Here is a 27,565-nt window from a genome sequence, read left to right on the forward strand (position 1 = left end):
AATTAAAAGGAAGAACAAAGATAATGAGGAAAGTTAGATGGAGGACTAGTTAAGGAGTTTACATCACCTGACTTTGCCTTAAACCAGGTGATCGGAGATAAAGTAATAAACCAGAATAGCTCATGAAGAACATATATGATGCATTCAATCTTTGCAGAGATCAGAAAAGCCTTGTTCTGAGGTTTGGTGTTTCTCCTATGAGAGTATAGCTGTGATTTGTGGAGTAATATCCATGTAAAATAATTTTCATGGTAAAAACTATAGAAAAATAAATATTTTCACAAAGCAGGACTTTCTTAAAACATTTAGAAGTTTTTAATCAATACTATTTTCAATTCCAACTTTATTTATCAAACTTTGCATTCTACTTTTTTTGGTGAATGTAGGTTTTCTATGTTATTTTGACTTGATAATTGAAAATCCTATTTCTCTCAGAAGTGGCATATGCTGCCTTATGTGTTGCTGTATTAGATAAAAAATATTTTAATTGAATCACTGTAGCCATATGAAGCCACAAGCTCCTTACCACTGAACAATATGTTATTGATCTACTTGTACAGTTATATATATTAGACATATTTTTCTACAGAAATCTCAAACAGAAGTTGGTGTGAAATTGGACAGATGTGGGTGTGCGTTTGCTGTAACCTCTGGGATGTGCTGTTCTTTCTGTTTCAGTGTGTCACGGCTGCCCACCACATGAACGGTGTGTCTGATGGGCTGGCGTGGTGATGTGTGCTCAATGATGTTGTTGTGCACCTTCTGCATCATTTCAGTGACCGTGGTGGATTTATTTCACGTGTACCTGCGTCCTGTGGATACACCCGAGATTTCTTGTCGTATTACTTCTCCTCCTTTCCCACTGAATTTACTTCCTAACTGAACCAAAGAACTCTCTCTGAAACCCGTATTTCAGATGGAGCCTCACCAACACTGAGTAGAGAGAAAAGGCAGAGCAGCTGCAAGTGTGAAGCCATGCATATGAAATTGCTGAAGTCCTGAATGTTTTCATTTAGCAGTAAAGTGCCTTTAGAAAGGTCTAACAAAAATGCAGCAGGTTAAGATCACCCTCACCCTGGACAGGAGCATGGCATCAGGGCATAGACCTTTTTGGAGCACACACAGCAGGGCTTAGCACCTTCTCCTTCATGTTCATTTTCTTCAGTGTTTTTGCCTGAGAAACTTCCATGGGTGCTCCTTTAATGACCAGGTGTGAACATGGCACCAGCTGACAGGCAATTCAGGCAGTTCCTCTTGGTTCACTCAACAGCCAGTCCTGGTGGCAAGGGTGGAAAAGGGACCCTCAGTCAGGACCAGTAGCTATTCCCTCTCCAAAGGATAAACACAGGCACACACCTTACTGGTGACAGTAGTGAATAACTACCAGACAGATTAAATTAACTCTTTGACTACTACAGCTACTGTTAGGTGTGATTTGATCAGCTCTTACCCATCTCCAAGGGAGTCTGAGGCTCTTAGGTTCTGGTACTGTTCTTTGACATAGAGCAGTAGTCAGTCATGTTAATTGCCACCCTTGAGGATGTTTGGTCAGGACCATCTTTTCTGATGTTTTCTGCTTGCCATAATTGCTGAGATGTTACACAGAACTACGGTTCTTCCCACACAGGGGCTTCATCGTCACGTCTGCCATGGGCAGGCAGCCTCCTCAACATCCCCTCCTACTTGTGGTCTTCAAACTGCTGCAATTCATGCCTTTGTTAAGCCAGATCAGTACATCCTGGAAAAGATGTAGGTGTTTACCAAAGCTCACCTGCAGGGAATGGTATCTCAAAACCACTGTCAGAACATATTTTAATTTAAATAGGTATAACCACACTCCAGTGAATTTAACTCCCTGAACTCAAAACATCCACTTCTGGCTTTGCCAGGGATTTTCTTCAGGTTTGTACCATCTCTTAGCACTCACAGCTGTTCCTCCATGTCTCTGTACGCTGCTTTGAGCTATGTAAAGAATTGCTAACATTCAGTAAGGTCTATGTATCCAGTCTGATAATTCAATATTGCTTTCTCATGTAATGAATGATTACTGGACCTAATGAAGGGTTCTCAGACAACTGGGGTTATGGGGTTTGAACTCTGGTTACAGCTTTTCCCAGGAGTGGAGGGATTAGGGTGTTTTTCCAGTTCAGATTCTCTCTCACCACCCATTACAGGTGAACTCACGCTGCAGCTGCTGCTTCAGGCACGGTATTTATAGCTTCCCTCTCCACGCCCTCGCCAACTAATTTCATGAAAATTTCAGGAATTTGGGGTGGAATTCAGGAGCGGAATTTAGGCACTCGGGTTAGATGGGCAGGATCTCCCTCTGGAGGCCTTCGACAGCAACTGCTTGTCTCCCTCGGTTTCAAAGAGGCTTGTGGGAGAAGAGCTTTGGTAGAGCCAAAATGCTGCTGCAAACCAGATATCTCACCCCGAACTGGACGTCCTTGCTTTCTGATTTGCCTTACAACCCAAATCCTTCTGCCAAATGTGCCTGAAATCTGCCAGCAGCTTCAAAAGCTCATGGACAGACACCTCTGCCCCCCCCCCGGCACCCCAAATGGAGAAGCGGGGAGAAGAGCTGAGGCTGTTTCTGGGCCCGGGGCCGGGGAAGCCAAGCAAGCGGTGCCCAGCAGCAGTGGGGGCTTCTGCCTCGGCTGTGCTCCCAAGGACACGACTCCAGCTCATCTGACAAGCAGCACCAATGTTAGAATGGGAATCAAGAAGTCTGACAGAAAGTGGGTCTCACAAAGAACATAAGGAACCAGAGGAAACTCTAAACCAACCCATAATGAAGCTTCTAATGCAAGCGTTTGAAAACCATAGAAGCAAGCCGGAACTAACAATTCAGGTCTGCAGACGTGTTCAAGGATTAGAGCCACATGTATTACAGATTTATTTACTGACTTTGTTATCATAGTCCCCCATCTGACCTGTGGAATTACTTTAAGTTTTTTTCAAATATATTTGGCATACAAAGTATTTCTGGGCATAGGAAGAAAGATACATAGGCTACCAGTTTTTCCCAACCAAATATTCTGGATGTTATAAAAGGCTTATGGTTCTGAGTTTAAAAATAATAAATATGTCTTTTTTTCTGCTAACTAGAGTAATCTGTATTGAGTACTTAGAATCAATACTTATTGTAGAGACCATGTTGGGTTAAATGAGTTTCGCTCAGTACCTTCCACTCTTCTTATATTCCTTTTGGTTTTACTTTCATGACTCTTTTTGAACTCATGTTGATCGAGTATCCCACTAATAAGCTGGCCTCCATTACACTTTCAAAAGATGTCAGACTGAAATCCAGAGAGTTGCAAAAGTTGTTTGAAAAATTATACTGCAATATCAATACCTGTGAAGATATAAAAGCTGCCACTGAATTTCAGCCAGTTTAGCTGGTATAAAAGAACAATTCAGACTGCAATCTTTTGAAATTCTAATGGTTAGGAAATTGAACATATCTAAATAAAAAATCTTAATAAATTTTAAATTATAGTTTTTTTAAAATAACAGATAATAGATTTTTCTTGGATGTTAGAAGTATATCTAAGCTAAGAACCATAAATGTCAACCCATGATCTGAGGGGGAGATTGCAGTGCAAGTCCATGCATAGCCATAAATGTAACAAGAATTATGCCTTGAATGGTAAGGATAATTCTCAGATATAAGTTATTGGAAATTAAAATGTTTGTCTGCTGTGTTAGCTACTTTGAAATCAAGTAAAAGGCAAGGCAAGCAAAAATATTTCTGCTCATTAACTGGATGCAGAATTCCCTTCTATCACTAAGAGGCGCTGCTGCATAAGGTCCATGGGCTGCTCTTGCTCACCTCACTGCGAGGTGCAGCCAAGAGTCAATACCTACAATACACAGGTGGTGCTTTTTTTGCACTGGAAGGTGTATGCATTACCAATATATTTGTCTGAATTGATATTTTTCTTAAAAAAAAAAAAAAACTTTCAGTTAAAAAAATACATTTTACTGAGTGGCCACTGTGTCTTCCTTCAGAAATGTCTTTTATTTCCATTCAGTTATGGAAGATTTTGCATTGGACTTGCAATGTCAAAAATCGTTCTGAAAGTTATGATGATAGAGACAGCAAATTATTTTTGTCTGAGACTGTGCAAGTCCTCTATCTAGTAATCTACATTAAAAGGAATTTTAGATCTACACAGTCAACTCCATTTCCATGAGAGGATTATTACAGGCTCACAGCGTTTTTACATTATGATACGCAGAGTCTGTTAAGCAATATTTTACACCTTCATTTGTAAAGATGGAGTTTCAGGATGAGGCTTAGTTAAGCCAGAAAAAAACACATAAATATTGTTGAAGTTTTTTTATACAGGTAAGGTGACTGTTGCCAGCTGGTATCATTTGTTCTTACTTGGCAAGGAGGTTTCTCAGCAGAGTTCACAGCAAGCTGGATGTGAACTGAGATGGAGCAGGAATCTCAGGAAGGATTTGCAGGTGAGGAGGGTGAATGCACCTGCAAAACTCACTGTCAGTACAAGACTAAAATGACCACAGCTTCAGGGTACAGCCGGCACTGCATTGTCTAGAAAGTACAGGCTGGGCTTAGTACACTTGATTCAGTTTTGCTCTTTCCATCCTTGCTGCGGACACTCTGGAAAACACAGAGATAAAAATATTAGATTAGAAGATGATAAGTGATCCTTATGGATCTTCCAAGATGGTTTTTAAGAAGAGGTAGGAAAACACAAACAGTACTTCACTCCTTGAAGAACTGCAGAGAATAATTCATGGCTGTAAGTACTGACTGAGGAAGAAATTATCCATTTCTTCAAAAAAATGTATGACGTGAAAATATGACAATCTGAATTAAATTGATTTACAGTTTGTCACAATTGCTCTGTTTACCATTCTGCTGTTAAAAGCTAACTTAAGGGCTGTGTCTTTTGAAACTGTTTTTGTTCCTTTATTCAAAAAAAAAAAAAGCATGAACTGTAAGAAAGAAGAGAGATAAAGTGCATTTGTGAAGGCTCTTGCAGCTATAAGCTCTTTGCATCATTTGCTTCAGGAAGAAATAAAGCAAACTAACACAGGAGAAAGTAGTTACAACCACAACAATGTTTACTGCTTCCCAATCCTTGCAGATTATTTAACAATTAAATCGGAGGATAAGTGTTTTTTTGTGATTGGTGGTGTTGTGATGTTGGAACTAGAAAGCAAAACACTTTCCAAAGAAGCGAGTTTAAGGGTATGGTTTTAAACACAGCAAAGCCATTCCAATGGCAAGCTGCTGCTAAAATGCAGTCCGTTCCCCACCCTTGGCCTTGGCTCTTGTGCTGATGCTTTCCTGATCCTACCACAAGGCAGTTAAAACAACTAAACTAACAGAAAACACCCTATCAATTAAGAAAAATACAAGTCAGTAGATTTTTGCTAGTTTGGCTCCCTTAACTGAAGCACTGAGTGGTCAGAGAAGCATCAGTGCAAGGGACGGCATGGGAAGAGGTGGCTGCAGCATGGAGATGGGAGCAAGCAGGGGTGTCCACTTTGGTCTCAGCTTACATTGATGACTAAATTGAAACTGCTCTTTTCTGCCTCCTATTTCCCACTCATGACTGAGTTTTGCACGGCCCTCTCCAGTTGGTCAAGTCTTTTAAGGTTTCTCTCTATGACTAAGATCGTCAGTCAGTGCAAGCCACCTTTCCTTCAGGTAAAATCAAGTATTGTTTGGAGTCTAACGGACCATAGATTTTCTTTAATGCCTTTGGTTTCCTCCGTCAACTTTGCCCATTTCTATTTTTTTATATTTCTCATAAACAATTCTTCTATTTTTAACTTTTGTCTTCCCTGAACCAAGATGCGATGTTAGCCAAGGTTGTCTTCTCTCTCAGGTGAGGAAAGATAACTTTCTGGTCATTTAATAAATTGACCAAAAAGATCTTCCAGTTGTCTTTAAAGTATTTCTTGGTTCTTTCTCCTTAACAAATTTTATTTCTAAGTTATTATTTGGGAAAGGTACTGTCTTTGAAACACCACAAAAATGAGGCAGACATTAATTATTATAAAATCTGGCTATACTCAGCTGTCTTCAATTGGAAGATTATTGGTGTTTCCAAGCTAACTTTATGAAAAAATATCAGCTTGAATCAAAGGCCTTCGAGAACTTTTATATACATCTTCTTCTTGATTGTTTTCCTGCATCAGCATCCCACAAACGATGAAGGGCAGATACTGGTTGGACTTCTGAGTTACTCTCTCCACCTGCTCTTTGGACTTCTGAGTTACTCTCTCCACCTGCTCTTCAGACCTGCACCAAGACGTGCCGACACGATGCCTGTCCCAGCTCCCAGTGCCACTGTTGGAGATGGTGCTGCACAGAGAGGGGCCTGATCCAGCAGGCCATGCCAGGTTCTCATGAAAGGCTCATCATCATCTGGCAAACTCTCTGCTTTCCGAAAGGGGAAGAGTTAAGCAAGACACAAAGAGCATCGTGACCAGAGGTCAAGAAGAGGTTAAACAAGGCCAAATGCCGGGTCCTGCACTTGGGTCACAACAATTCCGGGCAGTGCTAAAGGCTCAGGGAAGAGTGGCTGGAAAGCTGCCTGGTGGAGAAGGATCTGGGGTAGCTGATTGACAGCCAGCTGAACATGAGCCAGCAGTGTGCCCAGGTGGCCAAAAAGGTCAACAGCATCCTGGCTTGTATCCGAAATAGTGTGGCCAGCAGGACTAGAGAAGTGATCGTCCTACTGTACTCAGCAATGGTGAGGCCCCACTTTGAATCCTGTGTTCAGTTTTGGGCCCCTCATCATAAGAAGGACATTGAGGTGCTGGAGAGAGTGCAGAGGAGGGTGACGAAGCTGGTGAGGGGCCTGGAGCACAAGTCTGATGAGGAGCAGCTAAGGGAACTGGGGCTGTTTAGCCTGGAGAAAAGGAGGCTGAGGGGAGACCTTATCACTGTCTACAACTACCTGAAAGGAGGTTGCAGCATAGAGGGTGTTGGTCTCTTCTCCCAAGTAGCAAGTGACAGAACAAGACTAAATGGCCTCAAGTTGCACCAGGGGAGGTTCAGATCGGATATTAGGAAAAAATTCTTCATGGAATGGATTGTCACGTATTGGAACAGGCTGCCCAGGGAAGTAGTGGAGTCACCATCCCTGGAGGTGTTTAAAAGACATGTAGATGTGGCACTTAAGGACATGGTTTAGTGGGACTTGGTGGTGTTAGGTTAATGGTTGGACTTGATGATCTTGAGGGTCTCTTCCAACCCGAACAATTCTATAATTCTACATTTCAATAAGGCATGAGGTGTGACTTTAACTTGGTAAAGATACAGCAATGTGTGATAACAAGGACTTTAAAAGCACCTCAGCATGTTGCATGCTCTGTAGGTGTTCAGGATACAAAGGTAAAATGCAGGGTGGTTTATATCCTTTTAGCATTCACGTCCCATGCCTGTGTAAGCTCCAATTATCCCTATGAGAGAGGGTTTTGTTATCCTTTTAAAATCCTGATGTTCTTTTGGCCTCAGGTGGCTGAAAGTTCCTGACAGTAGTTGATGTTGTGAAAGAAAAAAAAAAGGCTTTTATCAGTTTGAAAGTGATAAAAGTGATAGTTTGTAAGTAGGAGACAGTGGCAGAATCAAGATGCAAAGTTCAGCACCTATAGAGAAGAGTTGAACCAGAAAATGGCTCAGCCTCCTTCAGCAGAGCAGGACCATAGTAAAAATATTCCGTGGAACTTTACCTTTTAAAAATTTCAAAAGTATTTTAGCTGTAATAATGCCAAAGTTGTTTGTTGGAAGTTCTGCCTCATTTCCAAAATATTCTTGTACAACTGTTTGCCACTGTAGCAACTTATCAAGACATCATCGAAGGAGATCAAATGTAAAATTTTTCTGTATCTCTGTCTTCAGCAGTTTTAATAAAGCTGCATAGCCCTTCAGACAGGTAAGGAAGGGCATACCAGCAGAGATGGCTTCAGAATTTGTTTTCATTCATCAGCATGAAGAGTTTGGTGGAAAACATTCTGAATAATAATTAATTGATGATATGATGATTGTATTTGTGCAAGCACTTTGCTTTCCCATGAGCTCTGTCTTTAACCACATCCCAGCAGAGCATTAGCAGTGTCTGTCTTTTGTTTTATTGTTCAAGTTCAGTCATTCTTTCCATTTCTAGAGCCACCACAGAATTCATAATTGAACAATTCCATGTAAAGGAGAAGTGCCTTCTGCTATAATTAAACACTCTCTCCATGCTGCAAACATCATAATAAATCAATCAACATGCTGAAATTTGTTCAAATTACTATAATTCTTGTATCTCAAACTCTGATAATGGTCCTTTAAATGTAAAGCCATAAACAATGGTTTTATAAGAAATAATCCAGAGGAATGGTAAAGGGAGGAAAAAGATAGTTTATCTGGAAATTCAGTGACTATATTGTATTTCATCCAAAATGTCTAGCAACAGCAAGGCAGTGACTGCATGTTAACCACAGAGCAAACCACATAGCCTTTCTTTTTCACTTTCCCCTGATATAAAATTTCAAATAATAATCTTGCTGCATGTTGCAACTCCTACTTAACTTCCGCTGCTGGTTTTTATTGTGTAAGGATCTAAAACACACCAGCTCTTCTGGGCAGCACAGAAATGTTGTAGAAACTCTAGGTTGATCTTCATTAGGCTTGCATTTTCTTTTCTGTAGCCAGGGTGATCAGACACTAAAATTGAACTAAAGTGATATCCAAGATTCCTCCCATACCACTTCTAGGACCGGATCCTAAGAAGATAAACAATGGTCCCAAGATTTGTGATAAAATCAGCAGAATAAGCACAGTATGGAAATGTAGCATATTAGGAATATTATGCAGTGAGGATGGAAAACTACAGTGCAAAACTTAGAAGTAATTCCGCACACAGTATCGCAGTCACTTCAAGATTAAACATTTTTTGGGTCACAGTCATTCTTGTCTCTGCTGATTCATCCACACATCACATCATGTCTGATTCTTTTCTTCCCAATTAAATAAAAACTTGTTATCTGATTGTTTTTCTGGCAAGGACACTGTGTTTTCTTCTTGCACTTCTTAAGAAGAGATGCAGATTCTCAAACAGCTGGGCATTCAACAGAAATGATCTCATTTTATAAATCTGTAGCATCAAAACAAGACAGAAATAACCTTTCAGTGCAATGAATATTTTTGACAAGATTAAGGTCCCACGCAGGAAATGGGACACAGAAGGTTTTTAAAAATCTTTAATATGTGTCTCTCAGAAGAAAGCTGAATTGAAAGGAAGGGCGAAGTGGACTTAGAATTTTCTAGTGGCTGTACCATAATTAAAGTTATTGTTGCCAGGATAATTCATACCCACTAAAAGCCTCTGCTTTCTCATTTGACTGTGTGAGGAATTCGACTGCTAGATGGAATAAGTTTTTCCAGTAGCATGGGTAATCCCCGCTTTTCCTACCCATCGCTAAAACCATTCTTTACATTAGTGTGGTTTTCAGCTGCACTTCAGATCTGAAAGCAGAACTCTTAACAGTTACTGAAATAAATTCCAAAATACTATGATTAATGCTACAGGAGGAGCAAAATAAAGGGTAAAGTCTAAAAAAATTATCTTTGCATTCCTAAGAAACTAGAATTTTAATATAAACCCTGAAGTATCAGGGTTTTCAGGGCTCTTTGGGGCTTCATGAGTGTCGAAGTCCTCAGGAAGCAACAGAAGCAGAGACCAGGAGTGTGTGCAACATCCTGAAAGGTCCCCAGCTCCTGCTTCCTGCACACACTGCTTAATACCAAAACATTAGGTGATTTTCAGAAAGGAGACAAATAACCCAGTTTGCTTCCTGCAGGAGTTGTTTCAATTTTGTTTTGGGGTGTGGGTTTTTTTGTTTTGTTGGTTTTGGGTGTTTGGTTTTGTTTGTGTCTGTGTGTGTGTGTGGTTGGTTGGTTTTGGTTTGGTTTGGTTTATTTGTTTGTTTTGGGGGTGTTGGAGTGTTTGGGTTTTTTTTGGGGGGGTGCTGTCTGGCTCAGGAGTTTGAGTCAATTTTCTGAGTAAGGTGGAACAGACATAACCTTCAAGAAGAAGAGGAACAGCTGGGAATGGACAAAATGTTCCTCCTCAAAACAGGCTGTCTTTATCACTTTTACTTGAAAAGTATTTATACTTCTATACTTCTGCCTATGTACACTAGAATATAATGTATTTTAATAACAAACAGGATACTTTGGTCTCTGGGAAGAGCTGACAGGGCCTTTAGAGCAGCAGAATGGGAAGAGCTACATCGTTCCTGCAGCTGCCAGCAGGAACAGCCACCAGCCCAGTGCAAAGCTGAACTAGTCAGTGGTCTTGGTTAATCTCTGTCTAAGTCCCCCTGGGATCCCTGCAGCACACAGTGTGGAACAAACTCCTGTGACAGGTCCACCACAAAGGCTACTCATTACTCATTATCTTGCTGGCTTAAGATGACTTGGTACTGAGCTCTATAAATATCTCTCTCTTAAGCCCTCCTCACTCATTTCACAGGTCCCTCGAAGAGCTGACAAGGTTGCTTGAAAACAAATTAGCTTTTCCCATATATAGATACTGGCAATGCTATAAATAATTAGAGCTGATCAAAACCAAAACAACGGAGACTTTTAAAATATTTTGCCTGAAATCAGGACAACAAGTAGCATCTTTTTCTAAAATGAAAAGTTCTGAAATATTTGAATTCTAAATATGAAAGTTATAAAAAGGCATTGTAACATAGAAGTGAAACATTTCTTCAATGCATGAGCCTTTTAAGGTACCAGAACAAAACAATATTAACTTTTTAAAAAAAATTTCCACTGATTTTTTTCTTAACCTGATGTTACTCCATTTTAGAGAGAGGGTATTGAAACAGAGCAATCTGTTTCAAACACCATCACATCGCAGCCACCACGCTGGGCTCTTATCAGGCACCCTCTACCACTGTGCTCTACACCTGCACAAATAGATATGCCCCGGCTTGAGCTGCCACGACGGGAAATCACACCCTTTCAGTTGACCAACAAGGGGATGTACAGATATGGAATCAGCAAAAAAAGCTGAAAGGGCTTTGCCAGGTGAGGTTAAGCGGCCTCATGCTCTCACTCAAAATGCCCTATAAATGGAGACACACTGATGAGGAAAGCTACACATATGATTTGCATATTCCATTTTTTTTTATGTTTTTCTATGAACTGATGCCTTGGAAAACATACATTTTTCACATAACCTCTTCTGTCAGGAATTCTCTGAAGAATGACATGTAAATGTAAGAAAACCTCAAATGCTGTAGGAAGCTGCCTCAGTTCCAGTTGATTATTCCATCTTTTTTACACATTTTCTGGAATTGTTCTTTCTCAGCATGAGACCCTGAGCCACTACTTTGTACCATATCCCACCTGTCCTGGAAACTGGGGACTGAGCAGCTTCTCACTGAACCAAAGCTCTCACAGGGACATCTTTGGGGGAGCGCAAATCCCACTTGGACACCAAGCTACCATGAACTCTACAATCAAGAGAAGCTTGCTGCAACACAGAAAAGTGTTTTCCCAAGCCAGCACTTGAACATATTTTTTGATTTTAGAGACAGAAAGGCCTTATCCCTGCTCTTCTGACTAGTCATCTATCAGAAGCCTTTAAATGGAAAAGCAAAGTTTTGATCGTTCGTCAGAGTCCATTTTTTTTTGCTTAACAGTTCAGAATTCAAGCCCTTCTGAAGGACCGCCAGTCTGCTCCCTGCCCTGACCTCCCTTTTTCAATTTCAAGTTGCATCTGAATACATCTGAGATGATCCCGTTACCGCTCTCCACTCAGGAGAAGTAAGGAAAAGTATTTTCTCACTCAAGCAATTATGAAACGGGATGTTTTGGCTGTTGCTCTCTGTCGTGTTTCCAAAGTAAATCTTCTCATCTCTTGATTGTCTGTTCACACGCATCCTGGCAGGTCTACCTGACTGACACCATCTGTTATTCCTGTGCTCGGGGAGAGAAATTAGTCTCTTCAGTCTTCACAGGGAACCATACAAAAACAAACACTGAAAAAAATGGCTGGTGTTTCTAATATACCGCAAATGCTAAAATCATTGATGTTTATATCTTGAGTTGCATTAAATTTAGGCTGTGGGCAAATGCCCAAATCTTTTTGCAAGTTGTTGCAAACATTTATTGACAATAAACATGTGATGTGACTACCCAGAATGTCTATGAAGAAGAGCTGTTAAAACAACATTTCTGAATACAACTGTTTATAATACACCCTTGTAAACTTGTATCTGAACTATGTTGGCTACTTTGACATAATTTGTAGATTTATTATATCAAGGCCTGAACTTGAGGAGGAAAAAAGTTTTTTTAAAAATCAAGAATGCCTTCAATGTTTAAACAAAAAGAATAAAAATGGGCTGAGGGAGAACTATGACTGTGAAAATGACCTACTCCCCCGCCCCCTAGGAGTCCTCTACACTTTGTATTTTCATCCAGGACGCATCATTGCCTTATTGTGATGCTTTGGGTCAATTAGATTTTTACCTGAACTGATAAAGAAGGGTAAATCCTCCAGGGGGGGAAAAAAATAAATAATTATATACATATATATATATACATATATATGTACACACCTATATACATTAGTTAATTGTACCAGAATTAACTAGCTGAATTTCTTGAGGAAACATGCTGAGAAGCTTGAAAGGGTTTTTAATAAAATGGTGATATCATTCCTGGGAGGTAAAAAAAACTAATGAGTGCTTAAAGCTTGAAATGTTAGGTCTTATTCATAAAAAGTCTGGAGGGTGGAAACCTACAATAGCAGTTCCAATATTCCTACTTCCGTTGCTTTAAGGAAAAATATCTCCATAGCTATGAAATTGGCAGGTTAGAAAATTCTTAAATAACGTGCTATGTAGCTTCATTGGTTTCTTTATTCAAGCAAGAATTGGCTGACGCTGCCATAGTAGTGTTAGAAGGTGTTTGCTTCATAAAACACCTCTCTGATTAGACTGTGGGCAGATATCTTGGCATTAAAGCTATTAGACTGTGGTGAATTTCACTGAGTTTAGGAACACATTTTTCTTATGTACTTTATTTCTTTCAGACAGTAAAATTAGAATTAAACACACACTCATCTTTCTTTAACGGAGGCAGATTGTGAAGGACCTCCCACACAGCTCATATTGTTACTATGATCTTTTTCCTGCCTGCAGGGGACAATAACCCAATGCTTCTCCCGTAGACGCCCCCTTGAAAGAAACCTTGAACCTTTTTCTGAAAGATGTTTCCTATTTCGTGCTGTCAGACTAAGTTTACTTCAAGATAGCAGTCTTCTGTGGGCGACTGGGGCTTTCCTGCCTTTCCTCTTAGTTTTTTCCTACTACTTCCAAGTAGCGGAACAGGATCAACATCTTTCTAGAAGCTCCCTACCAGTTTCCGAAAGTGGTAAATCACAATTAGACATGCATTACCACACACCACAAATTTTCTGCCAGCCATAGGGGAAGATACAGACTTAATGTCTGAAGATGTCTTCATCACTGCCCTGAACCAGGTACTAATTTATATCCTGGAAAGTGAATATAAAATAGTAAATATCAGAATAATATCATATTGACCTTGAATTTATAGCAGTATGTGTTACCACCTAGCAAGGCGCAGGCCAAAGGGAATTCATGTCCCCTAGACCGTACAGACATAGTATCATTGTGCTAAGTGATTTCCAGATGCAACATCTAAACATGATACAATTTTGAACGTCACTATCATAGTCTGCTACAATGGTCATAGATGCCACACAGACTTAAAACAAGTACAAGCTACCAACAGACAATACGTTATCTTTAGCAAGCAGTTTGGCTAAGGGATTTCTGTGAAGACTAATAATGGTACGTACTCTCTAGCCATAATTAAGTCGAGTAGTGTGGACAGTAAAGGTCAAAACTGAAATATCTGGCAGACTCAGAGACTGACTGCATGTTGCCATGACCTAATTTTATCCAACTTACTACAGAGACTTCTTTATCACATCCAGTAAAAAGATTCAGTTACAATGGGAAAAATCTGGTGATTCTACAATTTGTCATAAAATAAAAGAGAAAATAACATCTCTGAGCTGACTGCCATCACCACAGTGAACTTGTATCACCACACAAACAGTGTAGCAGAAAACATTTCCTCACTCACCTTAAAGTGATTGTGATAAGCCAATTAAGTATTTTATACTCTGTTAGATGACTGCTTATGCCTAAAGGAGATTTTGTGTCTTCAAGGCTGCCAGGATGCATGTGCACACTTCAAATAATACCTTCTCACTAAGTAAACCCAAAGCTGCCTCTAGACGCTGACTGCAAGCAGTGGCCTCCAGGCAAAAACGGAGGCGGCAACTGGTTTATGTATGGAATTGAGTGGTATTGGTCTTAGGCCTTCAGTTAAGCTTTCCTCTGAAAATTGTGGAACGAGAGATTGAATGGCCTTTTTTTCTGTCTTTATCTATTATTCATTTACATGATTTCTATAGTTTTACTGTCATGCACCTTTTTTTTGGCTTTCGGTTTACCACTGAGAGGAACAGCTGAGCAGACAGTGAGGCAGGGATTACCTGCCATCTCCTTCACTTTAGTGACTATTACGTGCAGCAAGTAGGGAACTGTAATACAGTGAGATAAAAGAACAAACATAGTATTTTAAAGACCAGCACTGAAGATGCAATATCATAGCATGCAGATATAAAGGCTTCCTTCAGGAGCAGCTGGGCTTGCAGCCCCAACTGCCTATTGATGTGTGCAAGGAGTTACTGCTTTAGACAGTGGGCAAGACTTATTGTCACAGGGATGCCACATACATGTTCCACAAAGAAAACAACCAAACAGCCTTGCTGGTTGCAAAACTATGGTGAACAGTCACACTAATGACGCTTTGCTTTCTTTGCTTTTCTGTGAAAAAAGTCAGCAGATCTTTTTTGTTCACAGAAAATGTAGTCCAGTGACAGGTAATTTATTTATTGTCATTCTGTTGTGAAATCACCATAATTATTTCCCACCATTGTGGGAGGATTAGAGACTATGCTTCCAAGTGTCCCTAAGTGTGTAGAAATAGGCTGCCTTCAGAGGTCAGTTAAACTTCCCTAAAAGTGCCCATCTTCTTGGTATGTAAGAACCCAGTAATGCAGCGAAAGTGGGACACAGTTGGGAGGGCTGAATTTTAGAAGACATTTAGTTGAAACTAATGGAAGGTAGGTACAAAACCAAATTGGTCAACAATATGCTAAGAGTAATTATTAATGGACCGCTGTTAAAATTGTGGGATGGATCAAGTCATATGTTTCTGTCAAGCTTGGGGCTATAGGAATCTGGTCCAGGTCCAGTTTCATTCACAAGTTTCATTCACAACCTGGATGATGAACTAGAAAACATTTCTATTAAATTTTCAGACAACATGAAAGTGTGAAGGTCCGAAAGGACATTGCTTGACAGGATTAGAATCCAAAGTGATTTTGATGTATTGGAAAAATATACAGAAGAAGATATGGGAGAGAATCCAGAGGAAGTGATGCAAAGCCATACACTTCAGCCATGTTTCCACCATCATAAGTGTGAGACCTGCGCATTGCTCAATCACCTTCCATTACCACCTAGCTCAGTAGCAGATATAATGTTTTACATTACCCTTTGTAATCTATTACTGCATGAGCAACATACCACTTTCAGCTCTGGCTCGAGCAGCAGCAGAAGCAGCAGCAGCAGGCTGGATATCTGCTTGGAAGTGGTCAGAGAGCTGTGTGAAGAGGTACAGACCCATTCAAAGTCCATCACACACATCCAGGTGAGTATCTGCAGAAAGGGACATTGCAATTGCACAGCAGCTGCTGGTACTAAATCTGGGCTGCTGTAGTCCTGCCATCTGCAGGACTTCCCAGCTACATTCCCTTCCTTTTCTTTTTGCTAGCACTGCCACTATTGCAACCACACACTGAGACAGTTCAGGGGGCTGACAGCTGGCTCCACCAAGGAAGTGATTATTTCACAGCCAGAGCAGCTCCCAGAGCCAGAGCACCACGTAATTTATGAGCTTGTGCAATGCAAGCAATGGGAATATGCATGACAGCAGGACCACAGCAGCCCAGATGCAATCAGCTTCAGGTACCATAGCACTGTAAAGAGAGAGGACTCAACTAGAACTCCTCTGTGAAGAATTCACTCTAGCCATGAAGACAAAGGGACTCCCACTCCATCACAATCTTCTCCCATGAGAAAAGAGGTGTCTCACAGCTATGAGATGAGCCCCAAGCACGGGGGGACTGGCTGTAGAAAATGTGCTTGTTCACCTGAAGGCCAGAGGAATAGCCCTCAAAAGGAAGAGAGTCAGATCTCAGACTAACCTGAACAGGATTCTGCTCCTCTGCTGTCTCCTGCACGGTATTTGCAGGAGCAAGGAGGAGCAGATGGCACAAGGCAGAGAGTGAGAAGCCCAAATGCAGCCATGTTCACCACCTGTGCCTGCCACAGCCTGTTCACTCACCCGGGATAAATGGGAGGGGCAAATTGTGCAGAATGCCCTGACCAACTGTTTTATGCAAAATCCCTGACTGCTGCTTGCTGTGCTGTGAAATGACGCATATGCTGGAGTTAAAGCAATAAACAATTGTTTTCTGCAAATCTTGCTCCCAGTCTTTTTTTTATTGCCCTGCTTTACATGCCAGACCCCCAACCTACGCCAGACCAGACAGGGCTGGCACAGCCTATAACCCAGGGGCTCTTATTTCATTGATTATTCCCAACACTGTCTTAATAGCCCTCAAAATTATTATTGCAACTTTTCTGCTTGGCAAAAGAAAAGTGCAGACATGACCCAAATCTGTTAAAGTGTAACAGAATGTTAAAATGTAACAAAGAGCTGAGCTACACCAAGACAATTGCAGTTTGGAAAGACAGAGGGTGCAGGGGCAAGAGCAATGATTTAAATATCACACTTACAGCGTTGCATTGTGTGTCCAGCTGCATCCATCCCACCCAGTGACCCTCACAACCTGCTGTTCCTCAGCAAAAGGTATTTTTCAGCGCTAGAGGGAATCTTATTCTCCTGGGGAAATATCAACTGCCATATTTAGGGCACAAATGCTGAGGTGACCAGTGCGGAGGAAGCTGCAGGTGTGCAGAATGGTGCAGATAATGCAGTGGTCCCTTGGTCACTGGCACAAACTCTCCATCATCTGCTCTCCCTGCAACAAAAGCATAGGAGACATGATCACCTGGACAGAATCCATAAGGGAGCAATCAGAGCAACAGGAAGTCTAGAAACATAACGAAAGATCAGAGGAACAAGAGCTATTTATTCTGTGGAGGAAAGACTAAAAAAGGCTAACAGCAGTGTTCAAAACTTTCTAACAGTGAGGAGTAGAGCACTGCAATAATTCTTTCCAGTGATTACAGTCTCCTTCACCCCAAGTCTTAAGGAGCTGCTCAGACCAGACCCCATGAGGAAAGTGGTAGTACAATCTTGGGATGTACTGGTGGGCTGTGCCACTTCTGCATAGATTTTATGATTTTTATAATTCATACACATCATTGCATTTGCATCCTAAAGCAGACAAACCAAAAAACCAATTCATTAGATATGGAAGAGGATTACAGGGATTTAGGTAAGAATATTGCTGTAATCAGAGTCCCTTCTTATTACACTGAAAGGATTCTTGGTCAGAAATCAGAGGCCCAGACAGCTCTGCAAGCCATACTACCAATGCCATTCCTCTTCAGCCTTCAAGTTATTACTCAATTACTCTTTCAATTACTTCTACTACAATTAGTATTAATTAATTTTACTCAAAGATAATAACTCCTATTTACAAAAACCAGAAGGATTTTATAACTTGTGTTTGTATAAACAGAATGTGTTGCCACTTATTTGGGCACTATTCTGTGGATTTAACAGTACTAAAACACATTAAGTTCTTCATCTGGTTTTTCTCATGTTGTTCAGTATATTGCACCAACAGGCACATTCTGGAAAATGCTTCTGGAGGCACTTCTTAAGATACCATCAGAATGGTTCTAGTACTTACTCTGCCACCCAGACCCATTTTGCTGAACTGCCTCCACAATCTGATTTGTCTATGCAAAGTGATGATAAAAATGAAACACAAGATCAGTACAGGAACTGCTTCAACAATCCCCGACTCCTCACTCAAATCCCTCTATGGGATGCTAAGCTTCTCCTCTTTTTGCTGGTTCTTTAGCAGATATCTGGTCCTTTTCCTGGTGCACTTGTGTACCGGAATCTCACTGGTTGTTTCATTCCAGCTGCCCGGGTGTGCTCTGTGCTGCATGGAGGAGGAAGCCCAGCAGCAGCCGAGAGACTGAATTTTGTTCAGTGCTTTGCTGTTGCTTATACTCCAGTGGTAGAATTCAAGTTACGATCACCCGATTCCAGATTTTGTGGTGGTAAAATGAATCCTGGCACACTGCAGGTTTCTTCTGGATCTTATTAAATATTTTCTTACTCCCTGCTTCCAAACACACGCTGTTATTGCCTTCTGATCCAAAAGGTAAGCCAGTTTTCTGGGTTCTAGGTGGGTCATCCAAGTGAGAAGGGGAGCTGATGTTGGGGCAATTACTGTGTTTTTTTTCCTTTATTTACAAACAGATTCTCAAGAAAAGTCAAAATAATAGTAAGTAATTCTACAGCTCCCATCCCCAAATCTCTCCCATCCAAAAGCCAATTAAAAATCTTCTTCTTTCTTCAGTTTTTCTCAGGCCATAGTATCAGACTTCTGTGGGCGTGCTCTATTCCGTATTTATTTATCTGAGTGATGTTTCTGCCTCCTTTTGTAAAGACAAGCAAAAAAAGAACAAAGCAATGCCAAACAAACCTTTGCTAATATATGTTTTCTTCTGAGCGGAGCCTGCTGTTGTTTCAGCTGCTTTTTTCCATTAAAGTGTTTAGTAACTTCTTAATGTTAAATGAGGAATCCCATAATGCTCTACACATAACAACATATTCACCCTTGCTGAAGGTGATAATAAATCTTGATTTTTTACTGTTGTACAGGACTTTGGGCCAAGCGGAGAAGAATATCATCATGCAATCAATTTTTCAATTCATTTTCCATCTGAATTTTGCAGAGGTTTCAAACATGCTTATATTAGCTTTGTAGACTGTACTTCCCTTGGTCTTTGTCTTCTCTTCTGTTTATTTATACTATTTTAGCCCCTCCAGCAACATTCAATAAATAATCATTTCCTTTCTGTTAAAATCTACCATTGTATAATGTTTATTCCAATGCATGTTTACTACTGTTTTAGCTGAAAATCACCATCACCACCAGCCTGAGGAAGTTTAATTCAAGAAGTTGTTAGTGCAGGCCAGCAATTCAGATTGTAACTCACAGAAGTCAGGAAAACGAAAGCAAATGTGGCTACAGTTCAGCTATGTAGCGCACACAATCCTGCATGAACTGGAAGTCAAATAATTTATTATTTATATTACACATTGCATACAGAATAAAAATAATCTTAATGTAATGGCATTTTTGATAAGCATATAACATAAGTATATTTCCCATTGATACTGAGTCACTGAGTCAGATCCAGCTCAAGGTTGATTTTCAGTTTACAGACTCGGTAGACTCCCAGTCCTACTGGAAGAAAGGCCAACTGCATGATTTTCCGACAGAAAACTCAGAAAGAACAGACAAGATCTCAGAATTTCTGAGATCTTTAAAAAAATCTATGTGTCCTACCCATTCAAAAGACAGCAGATTTGTTAGTATTCACAGGGCAGAATTGTTCTTTCATTTTCTTGGATAGAAAATAAAAGTACATTGAGAGATTTTACACTAGAAAGACTGTGGCATGCAATGTCTTGGCCAGTAGATGACAACTTATAAGATGAGCTTCCAGACAGATATTCAGTTTTGCTACAGTCCTCCTTTAATATGCTACTCATGCAGGCATCCCCCTGTCAAAGCAGTTTTCCTACTGTCTCCCCACAGTCACACCAGTAAGTACATTTTCTTCTTCTGAAACAACATACTTTGCTGTATGTACATGTCTCATCTGAAAAGCTTTAGAGCATCCTGGGACCTCCTTAACCAGACAGCCCTAACACACAGTCTTTCTTTAAACCTTTGTTGGCAAGTTCCTCATGACACATATAGTAAATTCACTCAAATGAAAAAAGAGGCCACCCCACTGTATTTTGCCACTGAATCACTGTGTACCTCCCATTCCTGTACTTCAGGTGCAAGGCCTGTGTTTTTGCCACTCCATTACATTTTGGTTATTTTCCTTTTATAAAGCGAGTCCAGAGCATCATCAAATCAAAGCTCTTCACTTCTTTTTGATGATAGGTTTTCTATCTTCTTGGCATAAATGGAAGTTTTGCTATAAAATGAGGTCATTAAAGGACTGCTGTGTTAGGGCACTGAAGAGCCCATACAGCACCTGTTACACAATGTCAACTAGTAAAACTAGCGCTACCAGCAACAAACCATGACAATGGCAACAGCAATGATAACGATGCTTAACTACTTCACAGTTGTTTGGAGTTTTCCACAAAACCAGAACTTTTCACGCAAAGAGGAGGTCAAAACCTGCAATAATAATTTATGAAAATGACATACTGTTTTACAACAAACAAACATTATGTTAATGCACAAAGTCTAAACACTCTTTTGGACTATATTTCCACTGTACTTCTGGAAAGGCAGAATTGTACAAAGGGGAACTGCACTGGCTCAGACACATGGTCAAATAGTGGCACAACTGAGACCTTAGTGCTTGTAGGTACATTTTATTACTGCTGTAAAATAACGATAATTTGTGGTAACATGAGACAGAACCTTTTTCCTGCAAAGTCCTATAACATTGTTCTCATTCTCATTCCCAGAGTTTTCCAGACAGTGATTGTAGTCTATGGCAGAGCTGAGCTAGCGTCACACAGCACTGGGGGAAAACAGAGGATTATAACAAATAATGCACATCAGCTGTCACAGGGAACTGAGAATGAGGATAGAGAGAGGTCAAGCACCAGCAAGAGGTCGTTTCATGTAAACAGAAGTGGAAAGCACTGAGTTTAGTCAGCTGATTATTTATCTCATATTAAATTTCTCTTGAACATTTGGCTGTGGGATACAAATATGCTAATGTGACTCTGTGGATATTCTTGAAAGCATAATAAATTTGAAGGGTAGATAGATAATCTCATAGAAATAAATACTTTGGACCATGCTAAAATGGTACTCACGACAATACCACTTAGACATTAGAGATATTACAATAATTGGTTTCATGTAAAATAGATAGCTAAAGACATTGGATTGGTTCCCAGGAGTGTGCTAGAATACATCATTGAAGATGGGTTCTTTAATTGAATGCATATAGGAATTGATATAACAGCTTGAGCCATACACAGTATGTCACAAACCTTAACAATTACGGCTACATTTCATTTTGCACACCATCCCATCCCCATAAAATAGCCTGTTTCAAATTTAAAGGTACAGAATCCAATCTATTTGTTTAAGTGGAGTTTTATATTCTTTGAGGAAGGAAACACATCATCCTGCTTTTTACTGAAAAGAACATAGTACAGTCCTGGAGCAACATAAATAATAAATCTCTCTCTTACGCATTTATAAAGAATCCATCAGTATGATACATATTTAACATACATGCACTTCAAATTTCATTATATATGTATGTGAACATTAACTCCACTTTCTGGGTTTCCATAAATTGTCACGTATAACTGGTTTATAAATATGGGCTAAGCATTTTTATTTTCATATTCCAATTTTTTTGAGTACATTTATAGAAGCTGAGAAACTGTTTGCAGCTATGTATACCCTTTTGCTACTTGGGGAAAGTGGTATATCTCCATTTTTTTAAAAGGAGCTGCCAGGATCTAGATTGGTTTTTTTAATAAGTCCAGGAATTGAAGAATTGTCATTGGTAGAGTGCACCTATCCCGTTCTGATTTTGCAGTTGTACATGTGGAAAAGTAAATACAGAGCTACTCAAGTCAGAAGGACCGCAGACCACTGTGAACAAATAATCAGACATCCTGCACTAAAGAACTTCCTCCTTTTTTTTTTTCTCCAAAAATATAGGTATCACAAAGGCAAATCATCTCTGCCTTTGGCCAAAACCACCGATGCACTGTAATGGCTCTCTTATGAGAGTTATCATAAGACAATAGCTTTGGAAATAAAGTGCTGTGTTGTATGTTACTGTAAAGATAATGAAAATATGCGAATGGAAATCATGTGACTTCCTTGGAATGTTCTATCAAATCTCTTGATTGACTCTTATAAATTGCTTTCAAATTACTGCAGTAATACTTTTACCTTAGTTAGAGGGTTGCTCAACAAGTTTTCCAACATTTAAAAAATACTTCAGAAAAAGATCGAGCTGCTTTCAAAATGGCATATGTGCTTTGAAGCACATACTGGAATTAATTATAAGTTCTTGTAGAAAGTATTATTCTCTTACAGGACAAAATTAGATTGTAAAGCCATATATGTCAAATTAGGTTGCTTGCACTTTGCATCAGAGTAGCCCCACTTCTGAGGTGTTCAGAAGCCACATGCTCCATTCACAACTGTGGAAACTGTGGTGGTTCTGTTTTTCTGAAATGAACTTCTGACTGTGTTACATTATTTATGATACTGTTAACCTAAGCCTAAATTAATCACACAGAAATAATGATCAAATCTTGCTTTTTTAATTTGTGAAGATAGTCTAATTTAGGTGAGTGAGACCCGGTCATGTGGATAACCAAGTAAGGAAGACTTAGATTTGGATCTGTACGTTTAAGAAAAATATTGTCCAGGTACTTTTAGTTTAGGCTAGGAAAAGCTAACAGTCAATTAATAAGCTGAGCTCAGAGAGCCTGTATCTCCTGGGCAGCCCCCATGCTGGTCCCGGGGGGGGCGTGGATTGCATCAGCTCGCAGTCTGGTGAAGATGCTTTCCACTACATACTCGCTATTCGTGCACATAGCAAGTATGGGGCAAATTCTCATGCTCAGCTTACTCCAACCCATAAGGACAGTCTAGTTGTGTGGAGACAGATTTTCTTCAGGTACGGCTACTTGGGATGCTAATGCAGAGGAATTAAGGGGCTGCCTCAGGCTCCTTACATGCATCACAATAAGTAACTGCACTGCATACAAGCACTACTGGATCTGAATGCTTAATGGCAAGTCAGTTGTTAGTATATATTTTAGAGTTTCCTTAATACTGTAAATGATAACATAAATGGAGGATTTTTTTAATTATTATTTTTAATCAGATAAACTTACCAGCTACTACACACCAAGCAACATGCTGGCACATGATTTATTTCTTTTCATGCTCATAGCTTTTTGTGCCAAGGCATGAAAAGTTCATTACTTACAGCACAGGCTATTACATCCTCTCAGATTATAAGTGTCAGTATTTTCTTGATGGACTATTTAAACCATTTATTTGAGGCATTTCATGGTTGTGTCCCTTATTCTCCCTATCTAGTCTTTAACAATGGATTGTTTTCTCTTTTTCCTCCAGGTACTGACAATACATTCTTGTAGCCACTGAGAACTGTGTACTCATTACCACTTTTCATTACCTTTTAGTCGCTAGATAGTGACACCAAAAGAAAGACTGGCAGATACCTTAAGAGAGTTAGTGCAACTTTGCTCAAACACAAATGCAGCTGATGTAAAAGGACTGAACTCTGTGGCATCCATGAGCCTGTACATTTCTACTGAAGTTCGTCACTGTCTGCCACTGATCCCACAAAGCATGGTAGGGATCAGCTGCTAACATCAATGAAAGAAGGTCTTTGTTGTAACACTCTTGCGTTTTTGTACATATTGAAGACCTTGTAAGCCTTATTCAGATTGTCTGTTACTTACCAAACACTGACAGTGTATATGATTCAGTGCCTCTGACAAATCTGTATTTTCCTATTTGGTTTTTTTTCCTGTTATTTCCATTAATCACAAATGTTTTTATTTATGGTACATGCCTATGATTTAACTCTCTATCCACAATAAATGCCTCATAAATAAACATTTGATTTTTGTGGCCTTCTCTTTAGTGACAAAATAATGAATGAATTGATAAAGTTCAAAGCTAGAATGTTTTGCCTGTAGTGGATTTCTTATTACCATCATAAATGTTATCTTCAAAGAGTTAAAGTTAGTTAGCTATACCAATTCTCCCCGTTTAATTAAATTATTTTGTTTCCTTAAACTGTGTTTAATAAGTAATAAGGGAGACTGGAAAATTAATATACATCATGCCGTATTGATCTAGTTTTAGTTCATTCTGTTTTCTCTCTGAAGTCCATAAGCCTCCAGGTCATACCTAATCTATTCCTTTCTGACATGTGCATCTTTCTAGTGCCTAAGTGACGCTGCTGTTCTTGAAACAGCCTCAGAGATTATTTAAATCCTTATCCTTTGCTTTTTCAGCTGTTTACCATTTCCCACATAATTTTACTATGTACTTAAAAACATATAATTGTACTCTAAGAAACTCCATTATCATATCAAGTCTAACTTAACATTGAATAGCATTATCCAAGTATAGTCCCCGTACCCATTGTCCTGCAACTGCAGTAACACTGCCAGACCCTCCCATGAATTCCAAAAGTGCCTGGCAGCAATTCCATACTTAGGACTGCATTTAAATGGATACCTACTGGTGTTGGAGGGTAATGACTTAGTTATAGGTTGTGCATAAATAGGTGAGATGCAAGTGAAGTCAAGACTCTGCAATGATTCAGTGCAATGAGAGCAGACTGCATAATTATTTAGATGACAGCATTGGAAATATAACGGTGTGCTTAAAACCCACAACATGCCAAATTCAAATCTACAGAGTGCAGGGCCACTGTGACTGAAGCAGCTAGATTTAGCAAAGTGAGGTGCCAGCCATAGCATTAGTTAACATATTGAGGATAAGCCTGACAGTTTGGGAGGGATTCACATTCAAAACCAGGCTCCTAAACATGATGCCAAGAGGGAAAGGATGAAGAACAAATCTCTGTATATCAGCCTCACCCCTTCATGGGTATCAGACATAAAGAGACGGGTAAGCATATCAGTAATCAAACTGAACTGCTTGAGAACAGGGATTGCATTGACCAAAGTACTTTTTGTTTCATTTTTCTCAAAAGAAAATTACAAATTTCTTCTTAGATTAATTTTGTTTTAAAAATGGAACTGGAAAGTTTCACTTTCAGAAGCTAGATACCAAAAAAGGGAGGTTAGACACATAGAACTGGTGCAGAAGACATGGTTGGTTTTGAAGTCTTAATGTCCAATCTAAACCTCCCCTGGCACATCTTCCTACCATTCGCCCCTGGGGTTCTGTCCTTGATTGCCAGAGACATCAGTGCCTGCCCCTCCTGCTCCCCTTGTGAGGAAGCTGTAGCTGTGATGAGTTCTCCCCTCAGTCTCCTCTTCTCCAGGCTGAACAAATGAAGTGACTTTATCCGCTCCTCATATGGCTTCCTCTCCAAACCCTTCACCAACTTTGTAGCCCTCTTCTGGACACTCTCCAGTAGCTTTATATCTTTTTTTTATACTGTAGTGCTGTGCTTATTTGACTGAAAATGAGTTAATTTTCTTCATGCAGTTAGCTAGCACGTTAGCTAGTTCATAGCTTGCACGCTCATTATTTGCACTTAGTTTGAGAACAAGAGATAACACTCCAGGACAGAGTTAATGCTTTTAATTGTTCTGGTCTGAGAGCCAAGGATATTCTGAGCTCTGCCCACAGGTGAGAGGCATTGAGGAAGGGGGCATGGATGGAGCAGAGCCTGACTGACATCCAGACTGATCAATGAATATTGCATTCCATTAGCGTCATGCTTCATATTTAAGGAGAGTTAGGACCTTCCAGTCTTTCTCTCACTTCTTTGTCTTCTTCTCAGTTTTTGTCGGAGCCAGGGGAGTTCTGTTCGGGACATTTAGTTCAGCCTTTTGCTGTTTTGCAGGAGTCTCTGGGCCTTTCTGCCTTTTTTCTCTCTTTGGGATCAGCTGTTCAGGAGCAGGCGCTGCTTCCTGGGACTGGCTGCTCAATGTGGACAAAGTTCCTGAGGGTGGGGAGGGGGGTGAGTGAGCGGCTATTGTGGTTGCATTCCTAGCTTGGGATGGGTGCCCTAGGATGGGTGCCCAGAACTGCACACAGTGCTCCAGGTGAGGCCACACCAGCGCAGAGCAGAGCAGGACAATCACCTCCCTTGCCTGGCTGGCAATGCTGTGCTGGATGCACCCCAGGACATGGTTGGCCCTCTTGGCTGCCAGGGCACACTGTTGGCTCCACAGTCTCATGGTATCACAGTATAATAAGCTGGGTGTCATCACCATTCTGACACTGTGATGTCCAATAAAACATCTCATTGCTGGGATGCCTTAGAAGCCCAGAGAGTAGGCCATATCCACAACAGTGCAGACAGCACTAATCCATAAGGACAATCTAATCCTTATTTTTGACCACTCCCAGCCTTCACTCTGAGTTCCCCTTTCTCCAGCAGTTAACTTTTGGGATGAAGTTTGTAGGCCATTAAGACACCCCATACTAACTTATTCCACATTTCAGCATGCCAGTACTAGAAGACAACATTAAGAAAAAACAAATAATGATGGAAATTTATTAAAAATACGAGTAACCTCAAAAGATGGCCAAAAAAAGCTTTGTAGCAATTAGATTCAGAAATGAGGATTGAGGTTTTCCATTGACAAAGGTCAGCAGGCAATTTCACTGTGCACAACCAGCAGATGTTGGTACGATGTTGCTTTCCTAAGATAACTTACCTAGATAAGGCAGTATTTCCTCATTGACTACAAAAGGAAGAGCTCTGCTGTTAGACAGTGTTCTTCTTGCACTTGTCTCAGCCTACAAAAGTTTTCATCTACAACTGTCCTAGTATTTTCTACACATTCGTGAAAACTATGTAAGATTTCCTTCTTAATAGTGTTGGCACATCTTAGCGATTGCAAAGAAAAATTCAGAGGTTTTCACTATAAACTCTTTTTTTCTGTCATTATCCATATCCATTGAGCCTGCTGTTGACAGTGGATCAACATGAGTCAGCTGTGTGCCCTGGCAGCCAAGAGGGCAAATTGTGTCCTGGGGTGCATCAAACACACTATCATCCGCTGTTCAAAAGTGGGGATTATCCTGTTGTGTCCAGCATTGGTGTGGCCTCACCTTGAGTACTGTGTGCAGTTCTGGAGCCCACCATTTAAGCAGGATGTGGAGGTCCTTGAATCTGTCCAGAAGAGATCAACAAAGCAGGTGAAAGGGCTGGAAAGAAGGTCTTGTGAGGAGCAGCTAAGGCCTCTGGGTTTGTCTAGTTTGGAGAAAAGGAGGCTGAGAGGTGACCTCATTGCTCTCTACAGCTTCCTGAGGAGGGGACGTGGAGAGAGAGATGCTGACCTCTTCTCCCTGGTACCCAGTGATAGGATACATGGGAATGGTTCAAAGCTGTATCAGGGGAGGTTCAGACTGGACATCAGGCAGCATTTCTTTACCAAGAGGATGCTCAAACACTAGAACAGGCTTCCTAGAGAGGTGGTCAGTGCCCCAATCCT

General features: G+C 40.3%; 1 long non-coding RNA gene across 4 annotated transcripts in view; it reads right to left on the minus strand.

The window, feature by feature from the left end:
* Positions 1-292: 292 nt before the first annotated feature.
* Positions 293-27,565, minus strand: part of LOC136099554 (uncharacterized) — a 34,781-nt gene continuing 7,508 nt past the window's right edge. For 2 of the 4 annotated variants that reach the window (XR_011738529.1, XR_010651097.2), the window contains exons 2-3: positions 16,957-17,201; positions 4,328-4,630 (exon numbers count right to left, since the gene is read on the minus strand). This is a non-coding gene — a long non-coding RNA (uncharacterized lncRNA). Of the gene's footprint in view, positions 1,739-4,327; positions 4,631-16,956; positions 17,202-27,565 lie in introns of those variants that run through there. The other 2 variants (XR_011738530.1, XR_011738528.1) reach the window with 2 other exon arrangements.

The sequence above is a fragment of the Patagioenas fasciata genome, chromosome 3, assembly GCF_037038585.1.
Source record: "Patagioenas fasciata isolate bPatFas1 chromosome 3, bPatFas1.hap1, whole genome shotgun sequence".
NCBI lineage: Eukaryota > Metazoa > Chordata > Aves > Columbiformes > Columbidae > Patagioenas > Patagioenas fasciata.